The sequence below is a fragment of the Nicotiana tomentosiformis genome, chromosome 6 (genome assembly GCF_000390325.3).
Source record: "Nicotiana tomentosiformis chromosome 6, ASM39032v3, whole genome shotgun sequence".
Classification (NCBI taxonomy): Eukaryota; Viridiplantae; Streptophyta; class Magnoliopsida; order Solanales; family Solanaceae; genus Nicotiana; species Nicotiana tomentosiformis.
Window position 1 is genome coordinate 30,176,929 of NC_090817.1, and position 8,582 is coordinate 30,185,510.

Below are 8,582 nucleotides of genomic sequence, written 5' to 3' on the forward strand. Positions count from 1 at the left end.
ATAGTAAGTTATAATCAGTAATTATTAAAATGTATTTTGACATGTTTGGTCGGAAAAAAATACTAAGCAGTAAGCACCTTGTGAAGAGATGTGTTAAGACATAAGTAATTAAATAAATGAATGATGTATATATCCTTTAGCATAGTTGTTATATATGTTCACCACAGTGAGAATTTCAATGCCCTAAGTTGGTTAAAGAAGTGATCGCTCTTGTGAAGTTGCTACCTTTCTTAATTAACTACGTACTAAGTGGAGTTTTTGAATATTAATAACAATTTAATTAGTGATGATCCAAAAAGAAATTTCTAATGATAGCCTGGTTGACCAAGATTCTCCAAGGCCAAAAGATTTTTTTTTTTGTGTGTTTTCTTTTAAAAGTTGAAGTGTTTGGCCAATTTTTTAGAAAAGGTATTTTTGAGTAGAAACAGAAACAGTTTTGGAGAAGTAGAAAAAAATAGCTTCAACTCAAAAATACTTTTTTGAAAAGCACTCTTGAGTAAAATATATGTAAAAACACTTTCTAAAAGCTTGGTAAAAAATTAATTATTGTTCAAGAGTGCTTTGCCAATTAATTAGCCAAACATATATTATTTTTCACCAAAAATACTTTTGAAAAAAAATATTTTTAAGAAATTTCTTTTTAAAAAATAAGTTAATTTTAGAAGCGTGACTAAAGTAAACTCAATGAAAGTTATTACCAGGGGCGGTCTGATGGTAAGGCAACTCAAGCAACTGCTTGAGGCCCCATATCTATAGGGGCCCCAAAATTTTCTAATATTAAATAGGTGCATGTGATAATTTTTTTAGAAAAATATCTAGTATATCAAAGAAAAAGCACATTTTTCATGAAAAAGAAAATAAGAGATAATTTGGTAATAGAAATAGTTACTTTTGGGATTCAGCCCTAAACTTTAGGTGTGAATATGTTTCTTGCCTCCTTTATACACTATCATCATTATTATGAGGCCCATATTACTTTGATTACTTTATCTTTCTTTACAAGTCCACTATCTCATAAAACATTCCGTCAAGTAAGATAGCAAAAGGCAATTGTAACCCTTTTTTGTTAAGCTATTGCACCAAAAATATTGAAGCAGCAAAAGTAATATCAAGTTATCTATGACTGTTTGTTAAACCAGATTCAATTGTTCCGTACTTTTCTTATTACTTTGCATCTATAATTTGTTATTTTTTGATATCTTTTGTTTGTAAGTATATGTATCATCTTTTTATTTATTTATTATGAATTGTAATATGTCAACAAGAAAATATGAAACTGCGTATTAAAAATGCCAAAAAATAGAAGAATTGGAACTGTAATACAATCCCAAAAAAGAGCGCTTGATAAATTTTTAGTGAACAATAAAAAATTTAAATAAAAAAAAGGAAAAATATTGTGGTAGATGAACAAATCACTAATATAGTTGATCTAGACGACAATGGAATCCAAGAAGAAGAAGAAATTGGTGAGTCACAGATTTTTTAGAAAATCAGGAAATCCTAAAAGAATTGAATAATAATTTCCTAAAAGAATTGAATAATAATCCTAGAAAGTGGAAACATATATAATCCTAGTCAAGAAATCGATTATAAATAAATTATTAATAATTTTACATCTCAAAAAATTAGAAAAATAAACTTTAAATAAAATCTTAATTTTTTAATACCGAAAAACTTAGAATCCCTCGTTAAAGTTTGGCTTTAGCCCCAAACACAATTGGGCCGCCGGGTGATTACACAATTCAAAGAAACTAGTACACGAGTTGTGTTTCCTTTTTCCTTTGGTAGGACTTTCGGTTTTGATTTTGATGTGTCTGCCGAATTGAGGCAAAACTTCTTTAACGGACAACGGCGTGAAATTGCGTGGAAAGTATCCTCTAAAGATCCAATGAGGATTGACAATTGACGTCAATTGACAAAAGATAGAAGATTCCTGTACGCGGTATAGTTCCCTTCTTTTTCGGAAACTACGCTTATGTCCATTTATAAAATATTACTAATATTAATTAAATATTATTAATATTAGTCAATTAGTTATTTGTAGTAAAAAAATATTAAATTTTTGCTTTCTTTTGAGTGAGTGTTATTAGAATAGATTGGGTACATCTTAAGGAGCTTGAATCTCAGTTTTGGGATGATTTAGTGAAGTTTTGAGGTGGTTTGAATTGAAAATTCGAAGTAAAAATTGAACATGAAAAAAATGATATGTGTATCACACTGTGTATCACATATGTATCATATTTGTATTAATTGTGTATGACATGTATACTTGTGTGTGAGATACATGCGTGATACATGTGTCGCAGAAGCATTTTTTGAACTCGGTTTAATTACGAATTTTGATACAAAACCAGTCCAAATCACCTCCAATCTTCCTCAAATTTTGTATATTAACTTATCTATATGTTTTCAATGAATTTCAACTATATCCATTGAAAAAGTTCCTTTTTTGCTTAGATTTTTAGAATCCACTGAGTTTGCTGCTGTTGTTGTTGCTACCCGAGCTTATCTTATCTTGCAAGATCATTAGGACTGATGAGGCCAGATGAAGATCTCGGCCGGTGATTGCAGTAATGGCATTGCAACTATCATATTAATCATCGCACCAGAAGTATCAGAAGGACCCTCGTTGTTGGAGTACGGAAGGTGGGGGAAGAAGCTGTGATGGTAAAAGGGTTGGTTCGCATCGTATGGAACTCCACAAGGATAGCGGAAACATGGGGAATTGGCCCGAAATTGATACAGAAATGGCTAGTTTTAGTAAGTATATGACTAATGGCGAGAGGTTGGTAAGTTGAGATTTATTTGGGACATTTTTGTAAGTTTCCCTTCTTTTTTCTTTTTCTCCGAGGTTAAGTTTATCCAAAGATGGGATAATATTTTTTTCGCCAAACATCACTTTTACTTCTCATAATTACAAAAATGTATAAAATTTGTATATAACAGATATGTATATAACAGATATATAAATACATACAAAATATTACACCAAAATTCAATTATATGGTTGCTTTCCAAACATGCCCCTAGTGCTATAGGTTGGCAGTAATCTATTTGCACATAATTTTAACAAGTCTTTCCTCTAGTCAGAAATATCTTCGTATTTTATTAATTAGAATCATTGAATTTTTTCCTTTTGTTTAGGGGAGGGAGGAGGGAGGTGGTCACTAATTTGTACGAGTATAATATTAACTACATGTTGCACCAGCCCCCTCCCGCATTCGGATTATAGTGGGTATTGCCTATACAAATCCTTCCATTTTCTTAAAATGTATTTCCACCAATTTCAATTCTCCACTGGATAGAGGGTTGAAATTCTGTGAATAAAGCATAATAGACTTTTGTTGAAGTATCATGGTTTACAAGTATGGGCCCCTAAGCTAGTACTCTTCAATTTGAATCCGTCAAACTAGTGAAATTTCTTTGACAACTTTATTAGTTCAAAGATCAAAACCCCAACAAAGAAAAAACTAAATTGAAATACCGAAAAACAAAGAAAAGTTATATAATTTTTGCGACTTGCGAGGCTCATGAATTTTCAACAATCTCTTGGATCTATTTCCTTTCTGCAATCCAGAGCATGCTCCTTTCTAATTTACCTAGTGCATTCAGTTACATAGTAAGGTGCCAGTAACTCAATATTGGGGCATGTGGACAACATGAACTGATTAGTGCGTTTGGTTGTTTTCAGTTAAATATGTTAGGGATAAGTTATGTGCTTTTATATTTTGATGATTTAACAAACTTCAAATGAGAGCTTGATACAAAGCCTCAAAGTGCTCAGTATAACAAGTCACAGGTCTGGCACAGATTCCAATGACATCAGTCAAATGAACATCAGAGGGAACAAATGATTATAAGTTACTCCGGTCATAGTACAAGTCAATTCTTTACAGCTGTTAAAGCTGCCGCACTATTACACTGCAAATGCAACAGTGCAACAATCACTTTTTGAAGCATGTTGTATATGGGATACTTGTTTATATCATCCCAATGACCTCACTTATATATTACCAACATGAGGCAAGGGATCACACACACTTGCAAACCCTAAAACATTAACTCTCTCTCAAGTATGCAGTCGCCTTCATTTCACTCCAAGGCTTGAAGAACAAAGTAGCAACAGAACAAAGGACCAGATCCTAACACTGAGTTCATCGTGTGTCCTTAGTATTGTTGTATCTTTGTTAATGTTATTTACTTTTAATTCCTACTCAGCTTAGTTATAAGCATCTCGTAGGATATCTTTGTAAACCATAAATCTTGTGTTTGTGTTTGACTAGAGTTAGTCAAAGTGATGAGCTTTGTAATAGAGTTATTACAAAGAGGCTTGCAATAGAGTTATTACAAGTAGGTAAGAGATTAAGAGCTTAATTCCTAGATTACAATAAGTTGTAATCTAAAGTTGCTCGGTTAGTGAAGTTGAAATCTTACGAGTGTAGGTCGTGGTTTTTAATCCCGTGAGCTGAGAGTTTTTCACGTAAAATACTGTTGTATTATTTACTTACTGTTGTGTGTGTGTGTGTTCTGTGGGAACTGATAGAGAACCCGGTTCTCTATACAGTTTGGCGGACTCATATTTTACACCAATTGGTATCAGAGCATGTTCTTTCTATAGGGCTAACACCTAGAAAGGATCCACATGGCTGCTCCACCAAATTTTGAAGAAGGTCAATCAACCTATAGACCACCAAGATTCAATGGACAATACTATAGCTGATGAAAGACAAGAATGCATGGTTTTATCATGACTGAAGATTCAGAGCTTTGTGATGTCTTTTGTGATGGACCCTTCGTCCCTATGAAGACTATTGGCGGGACAGTAGTGACAGTCCCAAAGACAAGGAAGGAGTATAATGATACCGATCGCAAAGTAATGGTAGGCTAGAATCACGTATTTTAGTCATAATTTTCACTCTAATTACTGTATTTTACTTGTATTTGAGCTTAAATGATAGTGAATTGTACTTATTTTGTGTTTTATACCTTGCAGGAAATGATTCCAAGCTATTAAGATAATTTGGAGCTAATTTGAACAAGTTGGAACTTTGACGTCTGAGTAAAAATCCAAGAAATTAAGTCGAGATCACGTTTGGGGATCGAGGACCAAGTCTGAATATCAAAAAGTGAGAAAATAAAATTACTCTAAGAAAATTGCACTACCGCCCCACGCCATGCGTAACGGGGCGCACGGTGCTAGTGCAAAATTCCTGCAGAGTGAAAAATAATAAAGCAAAAGCAAATCAATTACATTAAACAAACGCTTAAGGAAACAATTCCAAATAATAAAGGTCGAATTTATAATTACACCCCCGAAGTCAACCAAAAGTCAACATAGGGCACACGTCTCGGAATCCGATAAAAATTATAAAATTCGAATACCCATTCAACCACGAGTCCAACCATACCAAAATTAGTCGAATCTTATCACATCGGCCTTCAAATTCTCAAATTAAAGACTATGAAGTTTCTACAATTTTTTCCAAATTTTCATCTCAAAACACTAATTAAATGATGAAAATAATGGTATATTCATGTATATTAACCAGATCTGAGTTAGAATTACTTACCCCGATGAATTTCTTCAAAACCTCGCCATAAACCGAGCTCTCTAAGTCCAAAAAAAAAAATGAGATAAAACCCTCATTTATTTGGTACCACATATGATCTCCCAAAGTGTTGATCGCACATTTTTTTGTGGTCCGCACTTCCAAGCTCCGCGGCTGTGATCCACATTGTGCGGCCGCACTTCAGCACCATATACACTACCAGGATTTAATAAATTGACCATAACTTTCTGTACAAATATCCAAATGATAAATGATTTAATTTTGTGGAAACTATACTCAAAGGGCTACAACGTTCATTTTTAGGTAATCTCCAAATTCCTTATATATTAAAAGATATAAGCTTCCGAAGCTAGACCATCAAACCTGCGGATTTCCCCTGCTGTGGTCCTCACTTTTCCTCTGTAGTCCGCACATGAGGCTTTGCCTCAGCACTCCAAAATGTGCCCCGCACTTCAACCGCTCCAGAACCTCATCAAAGTGCCGAAATGCCCAAACTTGTTCAAAACTCACCCGAAACACACCCGAACCACTCGGGACCCCGTCCGAATATACCAACAAGTCCCGTAATATAACAAGGACCTACTAGAAGTCTCAAATCACACCTAACAACATCAAAATCAGGAATCGCTCCCCAAATCGAACTTAATAAACTTTTGAACTTCCAACTTCTAAAACTCGTGTCGAACCATATCAAATCAACCCGAAATGAACTCAAATTTTGCATGCAAGTCCCAAATGATATAAAGAAGCTATTCAAATTTCCGGAACCATAATTCGAATCCGATATCATCAAAGTCAACGCTCGGTCAAACTTATGAACTTTCCAAACCTTCAAATTTCCAACTTTCGCCAATTAGTGCCGAAACCTTCTAGAAATGCCCAAATGCAAATCCGAGCATATGCCCAAGTACAAAATCACCATCCGGACATAACAGGACCATCAAAACTCTGATTTGAGGTCGAATACTAAAAATTCAAACTTTGTCAATTCTTCCAACTTAAAGTTTCAACTATGAAATTCATTCTTCCAACTAATTTCGAACCACCTGAAAATCACAACCGACACACACATCATAATAAATCATATGAAGTTACTCGAGACTTCAAATATCCGAATGAAATGCAAATACTCAAAACGATCGGTTGAGTCGTTACAAAGAAAAAGGGAATGGGGATGGAAGTGGGGAATTACTACCTCAAAGTTAATTGGTACCAGCTAGTACTACAGGGGAGCCAACAGAGGGACCTTCTCCCTCTGCCCTAGGAGGAGAACTCTGCTCCTACTTGGGATGAAACTCCATGCTCCACTAAAAGGCCCCTGGATAGTACTGACCCTCTCATTTCTCCTCATCTAGATGCAGTTATGTTAGATTTTGTGATTCCTGAGATGAAGCCTTTGTTTGAAGAAGAGAATGATGAAAGTGAGTAGGATTATGATGATATTCCTATAGCACAGTTTATAGCTGCTAAAAGTGGTAGGGCAATCTCCAAAGAGCCCGTTCTTAGAAGACCCACTACTAGGCAGCAAAAGAAAGAAGCACTTGAAAATGCTTTGAAAAAGAATAAGGAGAAAAAGAAAAGAAGAAGATTGGTGAAAGGCGGAAAATTGGTGAATGGGGAGGATCTGCTTCTGGCCAATATTGTGAATATTGAGGACGGAGAGGTGAATGAGGAACATGCTTCCCTTATTCGTAAATCCTCTAAGAAGTTTGTGATTGCGAAGTCCAAGAAAGGGTCGTCTGTGAAAAGTGTTGAGAAGAAGAAATCTCAGAAGAGAAAGGCAAGTGAGTGTGAGGAACCTGGTTCCTCCAAGAAAGCTAGGGTGGACGAAGTGTCTGAAGTTGACAGAAGAGAAAAGCTAAAGAAACAAAAAGTGATGTGGGGCAAAGTGTTTGATGCTAACATTCTTGACATGTCACGCATGAGACAGCTGGTTAAAATTTGCGAGTTTCAGAAGTGGAGTCATCGATTTACCGTTCAGAGTCCCAAAGTCTATGAAGAGGAAGTTCAGAGTTTCTACGCGGATCTATTCACTGTGGAAGACGAAAATATCTGCCTGAAGGTCAATGGAGTGGATTTTGTGATGGATGAAGCTGTATTGGGGAGTATCTTGGGTGTGCCCACTGAGGGGCTCTCGTCTATTGAAGGGATCTGTTCCTCTAACTTTAGGAAGGTCATTCTAAAGCATCGGGTTGTTCAGAGAGGGGAACGGGTGCACAAGAAGGTCTGCTTCCAGTATATCGGCTAATGTTTGAGATGGTGAACAAGGTCCTGCTCCCTTGCGCGGAAAGGCATTCCATACTTCAATAGCGGATCGGTTCGTCCTGGAAGCATTGGATGGATACACTATTATCAACTTGCCTGGAATCATGATTGAACATATGAAAAAAGGTGGCAGACTTCAAGGATGGGAACCATGGTTTGCCTTATGGGCTCCTGCTCACTAGAGTGTTTGAATAATTCAAACTTTCCTTGGTAAGAGCAGTTGTGCGAACTCGAAAGCAAACGTTCTCAATGACTACCTTGGAAGAGTGCGAGTGTATCAACAAGAAGGGGGGAGTTGGCAGCAGTTCTACGATTTCTCAGCTGATTGATACTCAGACTGTAGCTAACGAGGAAATACAGAGGTTGAAGGATAGGAATGCCATTCTTGAGGACAGCTTAGTCATGCCAAAGAAGAACCTGGTTCTAGCAGTGCACATGGTGCAAAGGTTGCTCGCTTGACAACTGAAAATGCAGACCTGGGGAAAAAGATTGAGAACCTGAAAGAGCAGCGGTCTGCAAATGCTCGAGTGTGCGGTATGCAAATGCTCGAGTGTGCATCCCAATGACCTCACTTATATATTATCAACATGAAGCAAGCGATCACACGCACTTGCAAACCCTAAAATATAAACTCTCTCTCAAGTGTGCAGCCGCCTTCATTTCACTCCAAGGCTTGAAGAATAAAGTAGCAACGGAACAAATGACCAGATCCTAGCACTGAGTTCATCATGTGTCCTTAGTATTGTT